General features: G+C 48.7%; 2 protein-coding genes across 11 annotated transcripts in view; one reads left to right on the forward strand and one right to left on the reverse strand.

The window, feature by feature from the left end:
- LOC107218160 (autophagy-related protein 16-1) overlaps positions 1–21,517 on the reverse strand; it is a 238,958-nt gene that overhangs the window by 39,392 nt on the left and 178,049 nt on the right. The gene's annotated exons all lie outside the window — the stretch shown is intronic.
- The window catches only part of LOC107222060, a 93,961-nt gene that overhangs the window by 12,409 nt on the left and 60,035 nt on the right, over positions 1–21,517 (forward strand). The window lies entirely within an intron of this gene.

Below are 21,517 nucleotides of genomic sequence, written 5' to 3' on the forward strand. Positions count from 1 at the left end.
TAGTGGGCAGGATCATATTTCGAAGTATGCGACCTCGACGCGACCCAGCTGCAGTACCAGTTACATGCATTGATCACATACGCGGGGATCGATTGAATTATTGACGGTCAATCGAAGCGACGCGTTCGTTTCCACGGTTCGCTTCGAGGAAGAATCCTCTTTCAGATCGATCGGGTAAAACAGGATAATAAGTCGCGACCTACAACTTTGCGTTGGTCGGCGTACCTTGCCTGCCTTGCTCCTCCGCCGCGCACGTATTACACCTGCAATCTCCGCGGTTTTCTATCCATCCATCCATCCGTCCATCCATCCATCCATCCATCCAGTTGTCCCGCATCCTGACGCAAGCTCGCGTACCTCGTACGAGTAGCTGTAAATAGCCGATCCGCGTTTATCGATAGAGCAGAGTTTTTCAATCACTCTCTATATTGGTAAGGGCGTTTGTCTTTTCTATCCTCTTTGAATTTCAGAAAATATGAAGCTGTGAAAATTTCATGCCGCGCAAGTCGTTCCCCGCTAACGCTGGATCAATGGTGTGCGAATTACTCGATCCGCGCACCGCACTTTACCGCGATGCACGAGTGCAGCTCTGGCTTCGGTTCTGCATCCGGTTTACCTCTTGAAATCGTTTCTAGGGTAGGAACGCGAATTACCCGAGGAATGAAAAGAAGGAAAGCCGAAGAAAATTCAATGCGTACGTATACGTGCTTACGTCTGGTTTACATATAACGTACAGCATCGATTTCATCGTACAATGGCCCTGACCGATCAATCCTACGCACGACAAATTATTCACGCAAGTCATCCTGCGCGAGGAAAATGTCGAAACGGTTAATTTGAGAAGCAGCTGGTATCTTTGAAAGGATCCTTCCTGGCTTGCGAACAGCCGCATTATGTAGCCTATAATAGACTGGGCAGGAGAAGCCGGGCCATGAAAGGAACCGCGGAAATGACGTATCTGTAACCGTGCTCAATAAATATCCAATTTCACCTCAAGACGAGGCGGGGGCGAAAGCGCATAATATAATTTTACGTAAATTTTTATCGCCTCTTGGCGTCTAATGGCATCATTTATTAAAGAAATTGGCTGTAACAGTACCTATTTGTCACCTGCCATCGGTAACTCCGGTCGTATTTTATAGAGAGGCGACTTGACTGGTCCGATTTCATAGCGATTCTTGCACGCGGTTTAGGGTGACGCTTCTCCCTCATTACGATCGCCATTTATCTTTCACCCTCAATGGCAACTCCGTGGGTACTCGTCACTAATCACACCTCAGCCAATTAACACAACGCCGATGGCCGATGAGGAGGGTTAAAAATTGTTCAGGATACTCCAGCCGACGATCCGACGATTCAATTGAATCGGATGTTAACTACAGGCACCACGTTAAAACTGATACTTTACGCTGGGTAATATGGAGCGAGCTGCACACTGCACCGCGCACTGTTCGTTGATCACAAGATTAATGTCAACTTCGTTCACGGTGCCCGCGTCCGACGGCCGACCTTGCCGAGGAGCAGAAGTAAGCGAGTGTCGGTATGTGCGTGCATCACGAACGGCAAGAACTGGCGGTAGATTCAATTCGATAATCCACTCGGAGGGGTTGATAAAAACAAGCGAATATGCAGAGGCCGTCACAACAGCCGTTCAAGCCGCTCGACCGCAATAATACGAGGAATGATTGCGTACGGTGTAATCAACATCTCAATTCATTCGCGCACTCGGCGGCTGTCAGGGGAGCCGTCCACCGTCAAGAATCGGTCCTCCGGTTCCCAACAGCACAAGAAATCAATCCAGATCGTCATTCGACACGCTTGATGTCCCGCGCCATGGCGTAGCTGCCACCGCGGTCTGACCACAACGTCATCTCCAATCACACCCTGTCACTCGATCGTCGTAAGGATTGCAGAGAAGCTAAGCATAAATGAGAAATAAATACCGCCCACGAAGCCCGACGATTCATCGATGTTTAATCGAGGCAGCTTTCCAGCGTTTCGTTGGCGCGTATAAAGAGGGTCCCGGGCACTTCTTTGTACCGCGGTTAATTTACGGGGCAAACGGGATGTCGGGCTGTTTTCGGACCTGAACGACATTCGCGGGAGGGGACGTGAAAACGGATCGAAAGAAACGAAGCGAAGGAGGTGTGCAAGAGCCGTTTTGTGTGGGAAAGGGAATCGCGGATCGATTGAGGGTGGCGGAGGGTAGTTCTGCCTCCTGGAGTTGTAACGGCGATCCGAGGAGCTGCGGGAACAAGAAAATGCCACGGCCGTTCCGGTGATACATCGGGGAAATAATTCTCCCGCCTGTGAAGAAGGAAGAGAAGGAGTAAACGAAAAGGGTCCTCATGCCGTGTAGTTAGCCCTCCGAGAGTTTGATTCCGCCAATTTTACCCCGCGGACGAGATTTCCTCCTCGGAGTTGTTGTTGGCTCGGGCCACGGAGCGACTACCGGTCGAGTACTCGAGGAGGTCGAAGGAGCGGAAGAGACGAGATGAAAACGACCCTGCTTTGCAAACCCGTGCAAATTTATGCGCGAGATAACGCGGACATCGCGGACATCGCCACCGTCGCTCCAGGAGCTGCTTGTTGATGCACGACCGAGCCTCGTATGAGGTTAACTCTCTTGTCCATCGGAATAGAGCGCGGGCGACAGATAATGCAGCATCATTTAACGCAGCGCGGTCTCATCCTCCGGCTGTTCTTCCGTATCCTGGTAGGTACCGACGTAGCCAGGTTATCGTGGCATAAATCAACCAGTTGTGCAATCTTTTGCGGCGTGATAGACACCGCGCGGAAGAAGAGAGAAAAATTCAATCATGCAGGCAGCGTTGAACCAGTTTCCACTACCACCTACCGAGTGGCGCGATGTGCAGAAACACTTTTGTGAGCATTTTTCCTACAACATGCAGGATTCCCATTGCGGATTTTTATCCACTCTGATTTTACACGTTTCTATATCATGTAAGCTCGTTTCCGTGATAAGATTTTCCATCGTCAGACGAACGGTGCGCCATCGATTCGCAGCTGAACTTCTGAGAAGACTAGAAGAGAAGATCCTTCTCGAGTTTAGCAGTTTGGTGAACGGTCCTTTGTTCAATTATTTAAATTAAATGAAAAGAAAAAGCGAATCTTGCGCTGCGCCGAGGTGCAGTCGGAGAGTTAGAATCAATTGGTAGAATAGAGCTCCCGGGGAATTACGTGACAATCGAACGGTGATGAAAATTCTGATTCGATATAGGATTCGGAGGACTTATTGAAAACGCATTATCAATAAAAGCTTTCGCTCGATTCTTTCAAAACCGTAACTATCGTCAAATTCTTGATAACGAAGATAAACCACGTTGTTTTGTATTCAAGAATTCTTGACCGAAAGAGTAAAAAAATTGACATTCTTCTCAAGAAAGATGACGATATTAGAAAAAACAAAATACACTAGCGTTTGCAGTTTTTTGGACCAACACGTGTTCCGTAGTTCAGATCATTGTCACCGGTGAGGAGAGTAAACGAACAAGATTCTCCCTGATCTCTCTCGGATGGACGTCGGGAAAAAGGTGTCGCGGAATTCCAGCTGTTGCCAAGAATCTATCGAAGCAAGGAATAGGCGGACGATCGCCAGTTTGCCGGAATCGATTCTGGACGAAATGGAAAATAGGATGAGATATACGGCGGGTCGGGAGAGGAATCCCGCCCGCTCCGCAACTAATGTCTTCACCCCGCCGTTAGCTCTGTTCTGCAACAATGCCCGTCATCTTGCTGACGTTGGAAGGCAATTGGTGCGGCGGGTCGACAGCCGCGGAAGAAGCTGGGGGCTTAGAGGTTATACACAGCCTCGGCGAGTTTGGTTTGGAAGTAAATTTCTTCCTCTAAGCCTCTTACGTTTAATGCTCGATCCCGCGGCCGAAAGGGGAAATAGAAAGGGAGGTCGGCGCGGGGGCGGAAAGACAGTCGGCCCTTAACTAAGCCACGGAAAATCATGCAATTATCACGCTCGAGCTAACTATCCGAGATTGGGTAGCGCCGATCGGTAAACCTTTTGCGGTCATTGCGAGCATGGTAGCCATCCACGCTTCGGCGTCTCCCATGGCGCCGGTACCAAGTAACGGACCGAGGAGATAATTGTTTCGGTGTCAGGGTTCATCGTGTATAATTGAAAACGTGGCCAACTCCATATACGGCCGGCAGGTCGACGGTCTGTACCGGTATGACTTTATTCCTCGCCTGCACTTTCCTGCCCATCCGATCTCGGCTGCGCGACGTTAGCGACCTTTCGTACACCGGATGCATGTACCTGATATTTTATTTATTACCGACGACACGTCAAACGACCCTAATACGGCATGATCGAAGGTGCCGTTTGTAGATACCTACCTACGCAATGCGTGCTAGATTAGAAACACAATCTGTTTTCAACCCCGTTATGGGAATGTGGAAATTGTTATATTTGCTCGGATACCGTTCACTTTGTTCATCCGCGTCTATTTTTAAGCTTAGAAATTCAACGCGCGATTCGCACAGTCGGGAAAACTCGACTTGAATTAAACGAATGAATTTTCGGTCGTCCGTAAATTGCTTCGTTGTACAATTTTAGCCTGTTTCAACGGTGCTTACGCGAGTGCCTTTCAGCATCTGGTCCAATTAGCTCCGATTTCCATAAAGCTGAATGCGACCAAAGAAGTGGCGGTTGAAACAGCGAATTACGTGTTGAACGGTGGTAATTGTAAGCCACGCAAAGCCGTACGCGGCTTGTGTCCGGACTTGTGCGAGTGTCGAAATTATGCAGGAATCACCGCGAGAAACCGCCGTTGTCTGGTTTTGGCTAGCATTCACAGGTGGACGATTCATTATGCAGATATTTGGTAGCTTATAATGGCTCAGCGATTAGGGGGAAAAAAAAAGAAAAAACGAAAAATAGATTACGTATCATTAAAGCTATTTAAGAACCCTCAACGATTAATCGATGGGAATAAAATTTCACGTGCTTTTTTGCAAAACAAATTTTCCCTCCGTTTCAATCTAGAGGAAGAGCATAATCACACGTGATGAAATCATTTGAAAATCTGAAAAATGACGAGCGTTGACTCTCGAGGCCCGACTGACATCCGGTAGTGAGGCAAACTAGGGTGAAAAACGCGTGTGTTGAATGTCATTTACAAAATTTATACTTGCAGTAATTTTTAACGAATTAGACAACGCCGACATTTTTAACACCTGGCTCCCAAAAATCGCCCGCCGTTTCTGCCCTGAAGCTTGAATATTGCCTTATACCTACCCCGAAACCCGGGATCCCTTCCCTCGGTTTGTAAGTGCCGTTCCACTTTACTCGGCTTCTCCTTTTCCTCGTCTCGTTTTTTGCCGTGCAGAGGAGCGACCGTGATGTGTGCGTTTATGGAATTCGGATTCGGCGGGTATTCCGATGCGGATCCGCGGTTAAAAGTTATCGCTGACGTGCGCTGGAAGCGCGCATGTAGACCCTCGCACGGCTGCCGGATAGATAGGGGAACGACGTTACGCGGCTGATATGCAGCTTATACTGCCGCGAGTACACAGCTTTATGTATGCATACGCTTATACATGTCGCGGCTGAGGTGGAGCAAGAAAAAGCAACTTCTGCCAGAGCAGACGGCTCCCCCGCTGTTCCGACACCGCGGGCATCGCGCGATCTAGCTGCAATTTGCATTCCCATCCTTGCAAAGGTGTGTTGCTCATGGATATACACACATTGTGCGCGACTGCCTAGTACACGGATTGACCGATACCGCCGTCCGTTTCTTTTCACGATAGCTTCATTTCTGTTCGTCAATGATCATCTATTTGAATGAGTTTTATAGCCGTTACCAACTAAGGTAAGTGTACCAGTTACTGACCCTGTTCCAATTAATGACCTTTTTTGGTTGTATTTGTATTTGTTTTTGTTTGACCCTTAGTTCTAGAATTACCAAAAAATAAGTTTCTAGCGTCTAACCCTCCAGCGATTGGTTTTACTAATCGAGAAATTCAAAATTTGTACCGTCAATTTATAATTTTGGAAAATAAAAGGGTCAATAATTGGGTCTAAATCTGTCGATAACTGGTACACTTACCTCGTACGTATACGCGGAGAAAACGAAAGTGAGGAATACAAGGTGTGGCTGACGGAAGTCAAACCAAACAGCGGTAAATTCAATGATTCGTCTTTTTCCCCTTTCCATAACTTGAGAGAATCCATTTGAACGGGGTTTGCCGAGCTTTGAAAGGATTACCCGTATCCTTTATGGCGAAAATGTGTCCTCCCGGCTTGTAGGACGTCGCGCGGTCGCGGAAAAGCAAGCCTTTTATCCGAAGGTTATTTTTGTATCGGCCACAGGTCACGTATGAATCGTATCAGCCGAGTCAGAACGGGCGATCCTCTACATTGTGGGAGAAACGAGTATGAGTATGGAGCACAGAAACGATTTGCCAGGGTGGCTGAGATACGTACCTACCTATAACGGGAGGGTTTTAAGGTCCCGGGTGGATCGGCGGGTGCCGCGGGAATACGGACTCGGGGAGTCAACGAAAGCTTGCGGTGGTTCCGAGAGAGGTGAGCCTGACGAGCAATTGACGTCGGCATCCACCGAGCGAACCGCAATCCAATAGGCGATAGCGGTTTCTCTCGAGTTGGCTTGGGTCGGATAATCGTCGTACCTACTCTCTTTCCCCCGCATATTCCCCCTCGGAGTGTCCGGCGAGAGCCAAAAGCCCGTGGGCCGATTATCGTACCTTTAACGCGAGGAGGGAATAAGGAGTCGCAAGGCAATGGTGCGCAGCGGTGTTGCAGGCGCCCTGGGCGCGAGACGAGGAAAAGATACGGACAGAATTTCCAGAAGCATTCCGAGAGCGAGAAGTGCCAGCCAAGATCGTGGCGAGAGGGAGCTAAGACTCGACCGCAGGCATTTCCACCGCCGACGAGACTCGGACGCCCGAGGGACGGTCGACGTCGTCGACGTCGTCGACCTTAACTTGCACCATCTTCGAGGGAAATTTTGAATTCCTCGAGCGGCATGCTCAGGGCGGAGGTCAATCCGCTGTCACTCTGAGGCACTCGCAGTCGGACGTTGCGTACGAGGTCTTGGCAGGTGCAGCTGGGTCAGGGATCGCGTTGATTACGACAGAGATGAGAACGCGACACGTTCGAGGTGGTAGGCGAGCTAGTCCTGACAGTGGTATAATGGAGTTTTCCTCCTTCTGCAAGCGCTAGGCGTAGGTTGATCGGCAGATTATAGCGAGCGGGGGAACTTTTTCGCCCAACCCTTTCGCTAACGTGATTTTAATCTCTAAATTGCAACGAGCCAGCTGCAGCATCGCGGCGTCGAGGCGCGGTGACGCTGCCGGAGCAAAACGAGTTCGAGGCGGGCGGAAGCGAGTCCGCGGCAAACGGACGAGGAAATGCCTCGACTTCTTGAATATGATTTGCGGGCCGAGCGAGCGCCGCGAAAGGGAGAGGAACGGGGCCCTCTGCAACCTGGGAGCAAGAGAGGCGAAGAACGAAGCGAGCCAGCCTCGAGGGTGCACGTAAGAGCCGAGCTCAGGCTCGCGTCTGTGTAACGAGTGCGTGCGACGATACGTGAGGTGAAGAAGGAGAGTCGTTTCCCCGCAACGCCCACGCGCACTTTGGCTAATCGTAAGCGTCGGAGTGATCCGGCCAGGCTGACTATCCAGCCTCGGATCGGCGCGTCCTGCAAATAGAATAACGTATCGCCTGCTCGTGTCCGCGCAGATATGCACCAAGTTCATGAATCACAGCCTGCCCGATAATGAATTCGGTCGACACTCTTCCTCCGCGTACGGCGCGAGGTCAGAGACTCCTTTTACAGGAAATTCGCAGCCAGGCTTCTCGTCCGCAGCTCATTTACCGTGCGCATTATGCAAGCGTGCAGGGGATAAGCAGTTACGCAGACTTTCCCGTTATTGGGGAACGCTTGAGAACACCTCGATGTTTACCGGAAGCAGCAGACTGCTCGCTTGCGCACATTTTTACAATGCGGTTATACGACGGGGACGCAGACTCGCCGTTTCTCAGCTGGGATACGGATAATCTCAATTTTTAACTCATCGTCAGTTGAGCTGGGAACAAGGCGAAGCGATCAGACCCTGTCAAGAAGAGACGACCTCTCGTCTGGGTCGAAATTGGGGTCAGCGAAATGACGGCCTCTCTTATTTCCACCACCGCACTCTGATCGCGGGGCGACTAGTTCCTGAAAGCCGCGAATCCCTCGGTTATACGATTTCTGTCGTCGTCGCAGCGCGCAAGCCGAGTTTCCGGACGGCACGTCAAGGTGTTGGAATTCACGCAAATTGGATACTTACACGACACCCGTTAGCTCAGGCGCGGGCAGCAGCTTGCGTTGACAGCTGCCACGTGATAGCATCGGAAGAGAGTATCGCCTACGTGCAATTAAGACGCGTGTAACTAACAGCCACGGCCGGGCTCCCCTGCGCCACGACGCGTTGCATAACCTACGCCGTTTTGCATCGTAAGATGGACAGCGCTTGCGGGAGGTTCAAGCTTGACCTTGCAAGGCTCGAGTGGTTCGCCGGATGGCGGGAGACTGCATCAAGCGGTGGACTCGGACCTTCAATGTTCAACGTACGGTTTGACCCGGTCCATTCCCTCCGGAAGGTACATTCACTTAGACTTCCGTTTTAAAGTTATTAGGAGTAATTCTCTCGCTGAGCCTCCGTACGTCGGCAGGTACCACGTACTTACTAACAGCGTGCAGTTACACTGCTCCTAGAGAATTTATAATAACACAACCGCGGTGCAGGAGCGAGTTTTATACCCCCATAGCCCGCTAGGCTTACCGGCTGCAGCCATTCCGCCGAGCTCTGACAAGCTGACCGTCTTTACGAGCGTAAATATAATAACTTTAATTATTTAATGACTGCCGAGTGATACGAGTCGAAATATATCCACACACGTATGTAACAGGACTCTCAAATCATTTCTTCTGCACCGCGTTCAGTTGACCGATGAAATCGCTAATGACAAACTCCGTAATTGCCCCCCCGCCCCCGATAAACCATACGCGCCGTTATTATTGTTGCTCATAGCCTGTCCTGCGTTGTACGGCTACACGTCAGGCGTTGCTTGACGGCCGATGCCATGCGAGCGATCGCAGAAGAACCTGCAGCAATGGCAGCGAATCCTTTCGCAGGCAATTGACCGGGTGATAGATTTTATATCCCTGGCACATGGCACCGCGCCCGTACGGTAACCGGGCTCTCTTCCTCTCAACGTACGTCGCTCACTGACTCGCTCACTCCCTCCTTGGACCGCTCACGCAGGTCCTTCTCTCTTCTCCCCTAAGCCGGCGCGTTTAGCCGCGTTGCACTTAGCAGTTTGCCCTCAGTTGTAAACTATCAGCGTATCTTGTTCTTCTCGGCCGGCTTAACCGTGGCAACTAAGTCGACTTCCGACAGACTCGATTTCTCCGTGATGCCGCAGCCGGTCTCATCGTCAGGTCTCTCTGACTTGTACCTACTTACCTCCGGGGAGGATTCTTTCTCTGATATCCACAATACACCCGGGGATAAATCGTCCGCACAGCTGCAGCTGTCCTGGGAAAAGTTCATGACTACTTCGCCGATGGGGGTATATTCCTTAGAGTTATACATCATTCCAATGATTTGTGGCTAATTGCGTATGGCCATTAAGGATATCGCAGTCGCGGCTTCCGCGGCAGCCGGAGGATAGCAACTGGACTTCGCTTCGTAAAGCTTTCACGTTCGGTCGTAGAACATTCTCCGACCACGGCGAGGTTCGAATGAATTCACTATTCATTTGATTTCCTATTTTTTCCAATTAATTCCATGCTACGGATGAACGGACGAGTCATCGGAATACCGCGCTTATTTGATCGACTACTCCAGGCTCAATGGCGTCTGATCAATTATGATTAACCCACTGTTAGCGCGCAAGGTTCGATGAACAGTGTTTGTATTGCTCATTCCCTGATTAGCAGTTTACGCGATCATTGATATTTGCCAGTTCACGACGGGATGGGTACCGATGATCAATCGTCGCTCACCGAGGCCGTTGGAAACAGCTCGAGCGGTGTGGGCGAGCACAGTTCGGACACAGTGGCGAGATTATCGAGTTGAAAATTCATCGTCGGATCATCGGTTCTCCGGGAGAAACGTGGCTGGTCTCTTTGCCTGAAAGTAAAAGTCATGAGCGTTGTAACGTAGGCACGTACGGTTCAAGGTTCACCGTTTAACGCAACGTCACGCACGAGAGAGGCAGGTCACGCGTCTATTATTTGCTTTCGTTTTCTTTAGATTCCACTGACACGTCCGGAATGGGGAGTAATGCGTGATTCAAATTCCGAACTCGATATGTCCTTTCAACCTTGGTTCTAAAAGTAGACCTATGCCTTGTTCGGCGGTAAAGTGTGAGAATCAATATTCGAATTTCAAATTACTCAATGCCAGAGTCCGCAGTACGTATACGCGTGGTAAAAGAAATAACAAGAAACGAGTATGAATAAAACGGATCAGGAAGTACAGAACAATAGGGGCTGAAGGCACACAACTCACCTCACTCAAGTCTGGCGCATGGGCCCGTGAGTAACCTATCTTTGGGTAATTCTCGTTTCAATATTGACTTAAAGGCAAGCGTATAATTGTTACCCGCAGGCGTCGGCAATTTAGTTCTATCTCCCACTAGCTTGTCAGACGATAACACCTTGTAAATTACAATTCTCGCCAACAACTAACCATAAAAATCGTTGCGAGTCTATCGCAAGATTACAGCCGTGCAAGTAGATACCAGAGGCCATATATATTATTATTCTCAACAGAGTCGCCGGCTTGAAGAGCAGTTTACCTACGTCGTTTTTCATTTTCACAATCACTTCCATCTCGCATTTTCATTACCCTCGTGTTTTATACGGGACATTGAAACGAATTCAACGACGCCAATTTAAGTATCTTATCGTTCAACCACTCGTGAGATATTGCCTCTGAAAGTTTCCAACAATCTCCCATCAGAAACGAACTTATTGTTAGACGAGGTTGAAATGACCAAAACAAGTCTTTTGTTAGTCTCAGCAGACATCTATCACATGTACTATACTGGTAAATACGAAATAAAATTGAAGTCTTGATAGCCTTCGCACGAATTTGTACACGGATACAACACGTGACTTTAAATGACTGTGAGTTCAACAAAATGCATGTAAAAAAAAATCCCTGTAAATTTCTAATGTTTTACATATTTCGAAACCCTTACGAAAACCATCTCAATGTCCCGTAAGAATCTTATAGAAGCTATTCGCTGACGTGTTGCTTCTTTTCAAAAGGCTTATATTTAGGTAGGTTGTAATGAAGGAAAAGACACGATTGCGTGACAACACCGAACCCAGTAGATAGGATAATTAGTTTGATGGGACGTGAGTTGGAGTTACATATAAATTGTAACCGCCAAGTTGAAGGCGGATAATAATATAATTCTTTTGCCGACAGAAAGTTTGAGGCTCGATCCTCGTCGCGAGTCTCTACCAAACGCAAAAGGTTAATTTAGTTGATGGAAAAATGGGGGCAACCGAGTGTAAAGTCGAAATACGATGGGGGCACAGGGGCGCAGACCAAAGGATCAGCGGAGAGCGACACAAGAAACGTAAAAGCGAGAGAAAGATTGGAAAGAAATAAAAGTGAAGAGTAGAGAGGAAGTGAAAGGGAATCTGGAAGGCAAGGAAAGGAAAGGAAAGATAAAGCGAGGTGAGGCGAGGCGAGGCGAGGCGAAATAAAAACAAGGAGACATTATACAGACGACTTCGTGTAGTTGAGCACGAAGTGCAGCGGATATGTGGCGTTGAAACGAAGCTCGACACCGGACCTACATACTTGATCTTATAGTCGCGATTCAACCAGCTGCAAATATCTCGGGTGCCGGTGTAACGCGGTAGTCTAGGTAATTAACGCCTCGTGTAGATCTTATCACTCGGGTGGTACGCGCAGGGAGTTCATGATGGCCCGTGATGGGCCGTGATGTACAGCCTTGCTGGCTTAATGGAATATTATTATCGGTTAGCATCAGCTGGCCGGGGCTGAATTAGCAGGAGGTAGATTTGTAATTGGAATAGAGCGATCTGAGCAAGAAGCTCCCTCCGCGACGGGAGAAACAATTCAGAGGAAACCGAGAGGTGGCCAGCAAGACGTGTTCCTCAAAGCTGCAATCAGGCTCTGATCAATCGATGCGCCAGCCCCGGAACGTCCTCTTCTTCTCTTCCCCTTTATCCGTCGAGCTCTTTGTGTCTCTTACTGTCTCGTTTTCTTGGGCTACGTTTCCTGGTATTATTCAGCGGTATGCGCTCGTTGTCGATGACACGGCGAGTTGCCTTTCGAATCAGGTCGTAAAACGTTTGCGTTAACAAGGGACAATGCTCATCGCACTTGCCGTCGTAAAAATTCTTATCAGTTATCCAACGAAACGTACAACGATCGATATTCGGGACAACGCGATGTCACGCCGCTTGCCCCGCGGAATACACGTACGATTTTTTGATAAAATTCGTTCCGTCCTTATCACCACGTGGTTCGAACGAAGAGGGAAACCGGCGACGGGAAAGAGGAAAGGTCAGGTAGAGAAAGGGATCGGAACGTGTCGACTTATTTATTTAGTGACAGCTCCGAAAATTGTGAACCGAATAAATTGAGATGTACGGTGAGACAAGACGCTACTCGGTTCCCGTAACTCTGTGTTTTGCCGATAAAAGAAGAGGAATTACAAGACCAGCGAGAGCACCGATCCTTCGGCGCATGCATCATGATCCAGCACTACGAGATCTCGGAGGACAGGGCAAACACAACGTGGAAATGGCAAGAGCCGCCCAAGTTCTGAGACGCGGTGGAATGCCGCCGTGCCAGGCCCGAGTGTCGTGCCGCGGTAGAGCGAAGCTGGAGCGAAGCTGAGGCGAAGCTAAGGCGAAGCTAGAGCCAAGCTGGTGGCGTATGAGAGATAAGTACGGAAAGCGCGGCGATCCGTCCGCTCAGACTGCAGGGAGGACGGACCAAGTTTCGTTGCACAGCGAGGGAAGGTGGCGGAGGAGATTAATCCGAAACGAGAGAGGCGCGGAGAGGCGCGGAGAGTCGGATGGTGGCGTTTGGCTCCGAGGGTCGGCCACCCGTTTAATTCGTTTTAAATTCGTAGCGACGGTTTTTGTTCCTCGGAGGAGGGTCACGCCTCGGGTAGACGTCGGGGGCCGTCGCGCCGCCAGGCGTCGGCTGGCATCCGCTCCACGTCCCGGTTGAGGTTACGAACTTCCTTGTGAACGTCGACCCGTACACACCGGCGACTTCGATGTCGACCGTGAACCGGAGGATGGCTCCCGGCTCCTCCGGATCTCCCCGATACTCCATCGCATTCCGTCACGCTTATTGGTTTCATCAGATTGCTTTGCTTCTATTAGGTGTCTACACGGATAGCACGTTTCGCCAGCCAGCAGCACGTTCTCTAATACCCCGAAGGAACACCAAACAAATGAAATAGCAAGCTGCACAGCCCTCTCCTCTCTCTCTCTCGCCCTCCTATCCTCTCCTCTTCTTGGGCGGCGTGTCCTCCAAGCTCCCCGATAGTTCTACGATACGGTGTACGCCAAGGCGGAACGCCATCCACCGCACACTTCGCTGTCTCTCTCCCTCTCTTTGTCTCTCGTTCCTTCTTATTTTTATCCCTCAAGTGTGTACATGTTGCGAGGAGCAGCGTACAGACCCTACTTTCCACGGGCGGATTGGGATTGGAAAAATTCACTGACCCGTAATACGGAATATCATGCCAATATTTGCACGGCTTGTCTACAAATAATCAACTCTAACAAGCCTTCAAATGTAATAAGCCGCTCGGCCTGCCTTGTCCGAACTCGAACGCCGAGAATATCCATCGTCGATGTGACATACGTGGGACGTGTGTGCACGAATCGACGCATGTACCACGTCACTCTTTGTATACGGTGGTCCGGATGGTGGGTATGCGTAGGTGTGCATCTGGCGGTAGGTAGATGCCGCGATATCTTACCCATCGTAATAAGTATTTGCGAGAATGGTGGCGGTGGGTATAAAAGAGAAGTGCACAATGGAAAAGAATCGAGGTATAGACCGACGCGAGGTGGCCGACGTGTAGATGCGGGTCGGACGTAGGTGTGGGCGGGGTTGTGTGCTCGCATCTACGTGTGGATAAAGTATACATAGATGCCTACTTGGGTGCACGACAAAGACATTCGCCCGAGTTATTGATCACTGGTCATCCCGAGGGACGAGGCGAAGGAAAGTGTCCATTGTACCGTGGTCAGCAGCCGGAATATTACCGGAACACGGTGTGAGTTTAGGGCGGAGAGAGGTTCTTCGCTCGTTGTTGTCATAGACTGACAATTGTACCCAACTAACCATAAGCGTTGTGTAACGCTTTCCCGACAAACTTCCATACTCCCGAATTACTAGATATGTACAATGATGAAAACTGTTCCGTTCCATTCTCTTGGTTATAGCGCCATTTCCGCGCCTTCTCGTTACCGGGTGCGTTAATAAACACCTTTTACCGCCTGATAACGATAAACCCGCTTTACTACTCTTCGCGTGCATTACGGTGCATGAATGAATTATCCGGATTCGTAAATTCGTCAGATAATAAGAGTCGCATTGGAAATTCATGGGACTGAGGAACATGATTTATGAATGGTTCTGGCTTCTGAAATCTTTTGATCCCTTACGCTTTGAGACGGTACAAAATCTCCTCGAAATGATCAAGAAGGTTTTCGAAAAGCCGATAAAGAGGATGTAATCTCACGATCGGATCACCTGAAAGGCGAGTTACGAACAATATCCAGGAATAGCGTTAGATCACTCGAATGGCCCTTGCGGTTTCTACGAGGACAGCGAGCGGTGTAGTAAATAAGTAAATAAATGAGCCAGGCCGAGAACTATCGTCGTGGAAATTTTGTTTACGTTTTGCGGAGGAGCAAACCCTGGACCGGTTTGGCGGTAACCATCGATTTTCAGGGAGGAAACCTCTCTATACTCGACTCGCGGACGCTACTAACTTTCATTCTGCAACAAAATAAGGGGTAAAAAACGTGTTTACTTTATTATCGCGATCAAGTAGGTATCCTAACGATTCGGCAGTAGCTGTACGTACTTCGCGAGGAGATATCATTCAGGACTTTTTTCCCAAGCCGTAGCCAAGAGACTACAGACCGGGGGATGGGAGAAGAGTCGAGACCAGGGGTGGGACGAAAAGTACAGCGAGAGCTTGAGGATGAAAAAAAAAAAAAAAACAAAAGGAAATAGCGGATGAGCTTTGTTTAACGGTGCGTACTCGTCTGATTCTTATTTACGTTCGTCCTTCTCGGCGAGCGTCTGGGTCTCTTAACTCGGCTATCTGCTCGAGTAGACGACGAAGAGACGGTCGGCGGTGGCTGCGACGCCAACGGCTAAAGCCCTGCCACTCAATTGCAGCCCCCTCATTCCTTGTTTCGCCGGCTGTGCGGGACGTACCGCGGCGTCCGTATCTAGGAAGTATACGTGTATCCAGGATTCTCTCGCCATTTTGCGCCCGAGTTTCTCGAATCGTGGCGATAAAAACGCAACGAGATACTCGTCCTTGCTCGTGTCTATATTTTTCTTTCATCAATCGGAGATAGCGCACTAGCTGTTGCGAAACAGGGTACTCCGCCTGTAAAAGTGCCGCCGGCAATAGAAGCGATGGATGTACGAAGAGAGAGAGAAAGAGAGAGAGAGAGAGAGAGAGCGCGGACGTAAGAGAGATAAAGATGCCGGCCTTACAGAGCCGTGGAAAATTACGAGACTACAAAATTTGCACGTAGGATACCAACTGCCCAGTGGTGATCAAAATAAGATGGGGCGAAGGATTCCAGCATAATTTTCTACCGTATCCGAGAACAAGGGATTCTTTCTTTTTGCCTTCTTTTTTCCCTCACCGCGAAGGCATAAACGTAAAAAGCGCAAAGTGAACCAATACATAGCGTGGCGTCGTACGTAACACACTGAGTGAGAGTCTAAAACCGACACGTTGGCTTTCTTCTCCCATTAAATAAATCAATTGTCATCGAGTAGCTTACCGCGAGTTGTTGGCCCAACAAGAACCATCGCAGCTGGAAATTTGATCGACCGTTAGCAAATTCCGGTTTCAAGAATACGAAAAATATATAAGACTCGCGGGACCCGAAATGGGTGTAGATGAACTCATTGGGAGAACGGGACTCGATCGTGACGCAATATCAGAGGCGCCTTTCCTACATGCGCACATCACTGATCTTGACACGGGATTGAACAAAGCGGCGAATATACACCGTTATAGTGTATTTAATTAATTCAAAGCTAATATCTCTGGTCTGATGTTACATCTGGAAGACCGTGGAGCTGAAATTGTACGACTATAATTGTACGTGATGGTATTGTTTGTTTCATTGTTTAAAAATGATCGTTACGCGGCGAAGATTGAGGAGCGAAATCTTCAAAGGGAACTACAACCCAGACTTTCCGCGAAATCATTTGCCCAACATTCATTTCCTGTTCGAATTATATGAGTGGGATTAATAGCTTGTATGTTTCCGTTGTAAAAACAGTTATTAAAACGGGAAATGATCTTCGTACGTAAAATAGACTGACGTAACGTAACTACCATCAGACGTATCTCACGCTCATTCTTTCACTGTTACCGACGCATCCATTTCCAGGTTGTCAAGCCAAAGTTCCGCTAAGTGATAAATTTTGTTCGGTTGCTGAACTCAGTTGCCTCTGTCTTTTTCAAATACTGACAATCATGTCAGTCACGATGAAAAATTCGCACGTGCGGAAACTGAACCATAGATCAATCAAATTTCCGGAAATTCAAGAAAAAAATTCGCTGCTAAGAACATCGAATCTTGAATTGTAAAAGTCTGAAAAATACCGTGTATCCCCATGAGCTACGCAATGGCAATCACTGTAAAGGAGTGGATATATTTCGTATAAAATTATGGTTAAGAATACGACGTGCTAGCGTTTCATTCAATTTCTTAGAAACAAACGAGACACCGGTGAAGCATAGAATATACAAGTACAGGCTCGTAAAATTTGAGCAGCCGGAAGTAAAAGGACTGGCTGCCAGGGAACATCCGGTTTTCCTAACAACATAGTTACAGGTATACGGTCTATACATGTCAGTAACATATCTGTGCAAGATCTCACGCGTCTTATTACCTTACATTTAAGAGCCCTACCAAGGTACTTGGGTTATAACCAAGGAATCTTGCAGAAAAGGAGACGAGGCCGAGAAGGGTAACCCCCTTGAAAGTATTTCCAGAAGAAGATGAGCAGAAAATTTCACCTCGGATAGTCGGGATTAACAGTGAGGAGAATTAAAGTTTTACAAGCCATAAAAGCGCGTGAGACGCTTGATGCGGATCTGGGTTGAATCCGCGTTGGCGCCAAACGTTTCCTTCGACCATATAAGTTTCCGCGATTCGACTACCGTCCAACAGTCCAAACCAAGCGTTTTAACTCTCTGCATCACCGCGCTCCATGCACATAGACCTTCTAACCTGGGCGCTGCTAAGAGAATTAGTATCCAGCCAGCTTCGCGGCGTGTGCTAAAGTGCACTTAGTATTCAGATCAGGCCGAGTTCCTGTCAAAAGTCTTTGGGCGGGCTTGTGCCCGAGTGAAAACGAAATCGGGAATGCTGGAAGACTGGACTCATTCCTGACATAACTTTCTGACTCGAATCGATCCCCGTTAGAACTTACAGTGTAGGGTTAATGAAGTTTTACGCATTACAGCTACAGGTACCGGTGTAGGGCTTTAAGGAAGATATCCGGTGTGTAAGGTATAATAATATATGCGCGGACGTATAGCAATTTGTGTACAACACGTATGAGAGGAGGAGAGTAAAGCGTAAGGACCGTAACGGCAAGCTTGGCAGTAATCCGTTTTGATCCTAAAATATCTAGGGTATAAATTGTAGCCCAGATATGGCGGGTGGCTCAAAATATAATGCAACGATAAATTAGCATGCTAACGAGGGAACGGTGCTGCCGGGTGCCGGGAGTGCCAATCGGGATAAATACTCGTATTGTCTAGGAACGGGCCTGCACGGGAACAGGGTATGCGGTTGGTTAGAGCTGATTCCACGGAGAGCGGCGGCGGGTGCCGAGCAGCGGTGTAGGTATACCTCTGTGTATAACAGGGTGAATCGTGAGGTTCTTGACTTCGCCGAGGAACGACGGTTGGTCCGGTATTACCGCGAGTGGATTACGTAGAAAGATCAAGGGGTCTCCTTCCTCTCTTCTGCCGTAGCGGTGCTTTGGCACTACCCATGCGAGCAACGAAGCTGAGATCGAGGAGCGAGTCTGGGCGGAAGGCAGAGGCAGAGGCAGAGGCAGCAGGGAGGATGTCAAGCAGCCCAGCCTCCCTCTTACTTCCTTCCCGGCTATCCCAGGGCTAAAAGTTACTTTAAACTTTCTAATGTATGTGAGATACTTCGCTCCGCTACGTACCTACTACACGGCGTCCGTTCGTTGTTCTATGACCGCGGCCGGCCGGTGTCGTGGCCTCTGGAATCGGGCCTCAGACCGCGACGACGATCACCGCGGATCCCAACACGCCCACCGTTACAGCTTACCTTTTATACCCCGTGTCTGTGGCGAATCGGTCCTTTTGCACCGCTACGTGGACCTCGGATCGACCTCGCTCTGACCTTGATTCGCGATCTATGACCCGACTCTGCACTTTTGCTGATTCGTTTTTGGGGAAACGGGGAAAAAAGCATCGCGGCCACTGGTTGATATTGCAGGTTATAGCCGTTTTGGACGGTTCGTTTGAACAAGGTCTTTTTCATACGGAAAGGTGCACAGTGACTCCGCATGAGTAGACTTTCGATCCGTCATTATCATTTCAAAGCAATTCAGGCTTTCCGTTCATTTCTCTTCGTGCAATTAGGGTGGCGATAATTTCTCAGGCGTAAGGTTGTTTTTTCCGGCAAATAATCACGGTGGATTTACCGCACAACTGATTTTCAAATCGCGGTATTTATCGAATCAGAAAGATGATTGGCGAAATCTTGGACGGTTGGTTGCCGGAGGAAGATTATAAAAAAAACCATGGCTAATGTACTTACGAGGTATCCGAGAGTGAACGGTACGCTATGAAGAGCACGAGTCAGTCACGGGTACTTACCTGAAACAAAAGACAAAACAGTTAAGAACGAGGAAATGTCGCATTTTGGTCAAAGAATCACGCTGCGACAAACTTGGAGTACTTATTTGCGGTTTTGTTTCATTGTCTGAAAATTGCACGCTAAGCGTTTCGAGTAATCGATCGGAAAGCTTGCAGGCATAGGCCATTGGTTAGAAAATTAATTACTCGGTAGCAAGTTTCGTGCCGCAGGTGTAGCAAATTGTCGTATCGCTACATTTTTTTTCTCTGCAAATTAGACCGATGAACTCTTACAGCTTGTTGAACTCGCACGAAAAGGGGATTCGTTGACGGTAGTCTGTCACCATCAGCCAGTAGCGGTCGTGCCCAGCCGTTTGTATGTACATTGCGAGGTGCTCCGGGGAACGTGGCGTTCGTTTTTCGAGAAATTTTCTAATCCCAAGCGTCGTGTTTGTGTTTTACTGCGCGTCACGTTTAGGAGAGCTTGTAAATATTTTTCGGCTGATAGAGTAAATAGCGCAAGCTTGAAACGTTAAATGAACCAGGAGAGACAGTCGAGCGAGCGAGCGTGGAAAGAACGGCAGGGCAAATATTCAGAGGCGCGTAGGAAATGCGTTCGTTCGCGGAAGTGCCGAGTTCTGTCGGCGAAGCCTATGTTTGCCGAAGACGAATCAAGGGAAAATTGAAATCACGGTGTTTACCGTAGAAAAGTCTGCTTTATACCAGTTTCGTGAAATACTCACAATCAGTCTAAATTGACAACTCGGAGCGTAGCTTTTGGATCCCCGGAACAAACGTTCCGAGCGCAACGTACCTGAGAGTTGAAATTATGGCAGAATCTTCGTCGGTAGAAACGTTCCTCGAGAAACTTGCCCGTCTCGCGTGGCAGGCAATAATAGAGCAGACCATTCAAACTGGCAGAAGAAATCATTCCAGAAAAGGCCAACTGCAATCTTATTCTTAGACGAACCGGTTTTCTCGCGGACACTCAATGTCCAAAACTAATCTCTCGACATGAAGCTCGGGCAAATGAAAACCACACGATTTTTCACGCACAAAAACCTGTTGCACCTCGTACCTTCGCCGCGGCAGCTCGTACCAATCAGGCAGCATCATAACTGGCTTAAAGTATAAGTGAAAAAAGAAAGTTTACTTTTTCAACGGCACATTGGCATTCTTTGTATGATTGCAAATATCAAATATTCCAATAGACGGAGGATCGTATAGTCATATGACTGTAAGTCAGAGAAGAGAGTAAAGTAGTTTTTGTTATAATCGAAAGCCTCGTCGTCAACGCTCCTGAAATACTTTTTGCAGTTGGAGAGCTAGGCGAAGTTTACAAAACGAGAGAAGCAATGAGCAGATACTGAATTATCTTGTTCATTTTTTGTCTTAATTATTTCAAGTGTTCGTATATAACCGCGGTTGTTACTCCCGTAGAACCGTACAAAGGCAGAGCGCGCATGCGCGAAATATACAAGCTGCAGCATGCCGATGCGCAGCCAATAATCTTGGAATATTTTCTACCTCGGAAGTGGATGCGGCAAACGCAATCGTTTACGGGGTAAAAACGAGGTTGCAAAATTGGTTTTCAACTGCAACGGATCGCCGACGTAGGCGGACAGAGTTCGGAGGACCGTTACGCGTCGGAGTAGCCAAGCCACAATTGGCGATCGCAACGGTCAAAACGGCGGAGCGAAATAGTTTCGCAGTTTAGGTATTATTTTTGACGAGGGGCGGAGGGAAATTGCCCACAATCAAAGGCGTGATCCGTTACCACCCGGATGAACCGCACCGCGGATCGCTGTGGACGGATTCGAAATTTTCCGTCACCGAAAGGCGTACCCACACAAGTCACGATTCGCTTACCGGATCCCTATTTCCGTTAGTCTCTGCGCCCAGATAATATCGAGATTAGGATGCGCCAGCGCTTTGAATCTTCCTTCGCCCACCTCCAATCCTCGGCCTAGTTAATGGAAATTCTGACTGTGCAGCGCGTTTCCTCCTAATCCCAGCAATTTGAGTCATCCGGATCTAATACGCGGTTAGCGATGGCCGGCTAAAATGAGTCGAGGTTCCCGTGACGCATGGCGGGTTTCTGATCCGCAAGATCGGATCTCTCGACGACGCTTGCGTCTCGGGAAATTCCGTAACGGGTTAAGCACGCGGTGTTCCTGGGTGTATCGGATACACGGGCATTTGTAATGACATATATACTCGTATAAGTAGGGAGGGATGAACGAGTGGAGGCAAAAGACGCTTTACGTCTTTCATATTTTTTTTTCTATCCGCCATTTCGTCTATCGCGCGAATAATTCCTCGAGTATCTCGAGTGGCGTTTTTTGCGCG

This window comes from Neodiprion lecontei, chromosome 3 (genome assembly GCF_021901455.1).
Source record: "Neodiprion lecontei isolate iyNeoLeco1 chromosome 3, iyNeoLeco1.1, whole genome shotgun sequence".
NCBI classification, from domain to species: Eukaryota; Metazoa; Arthropoda; class Insecta; order Hymenoptera; family Diprionidae; genus Neodiprion; species Neodiprion lecontei.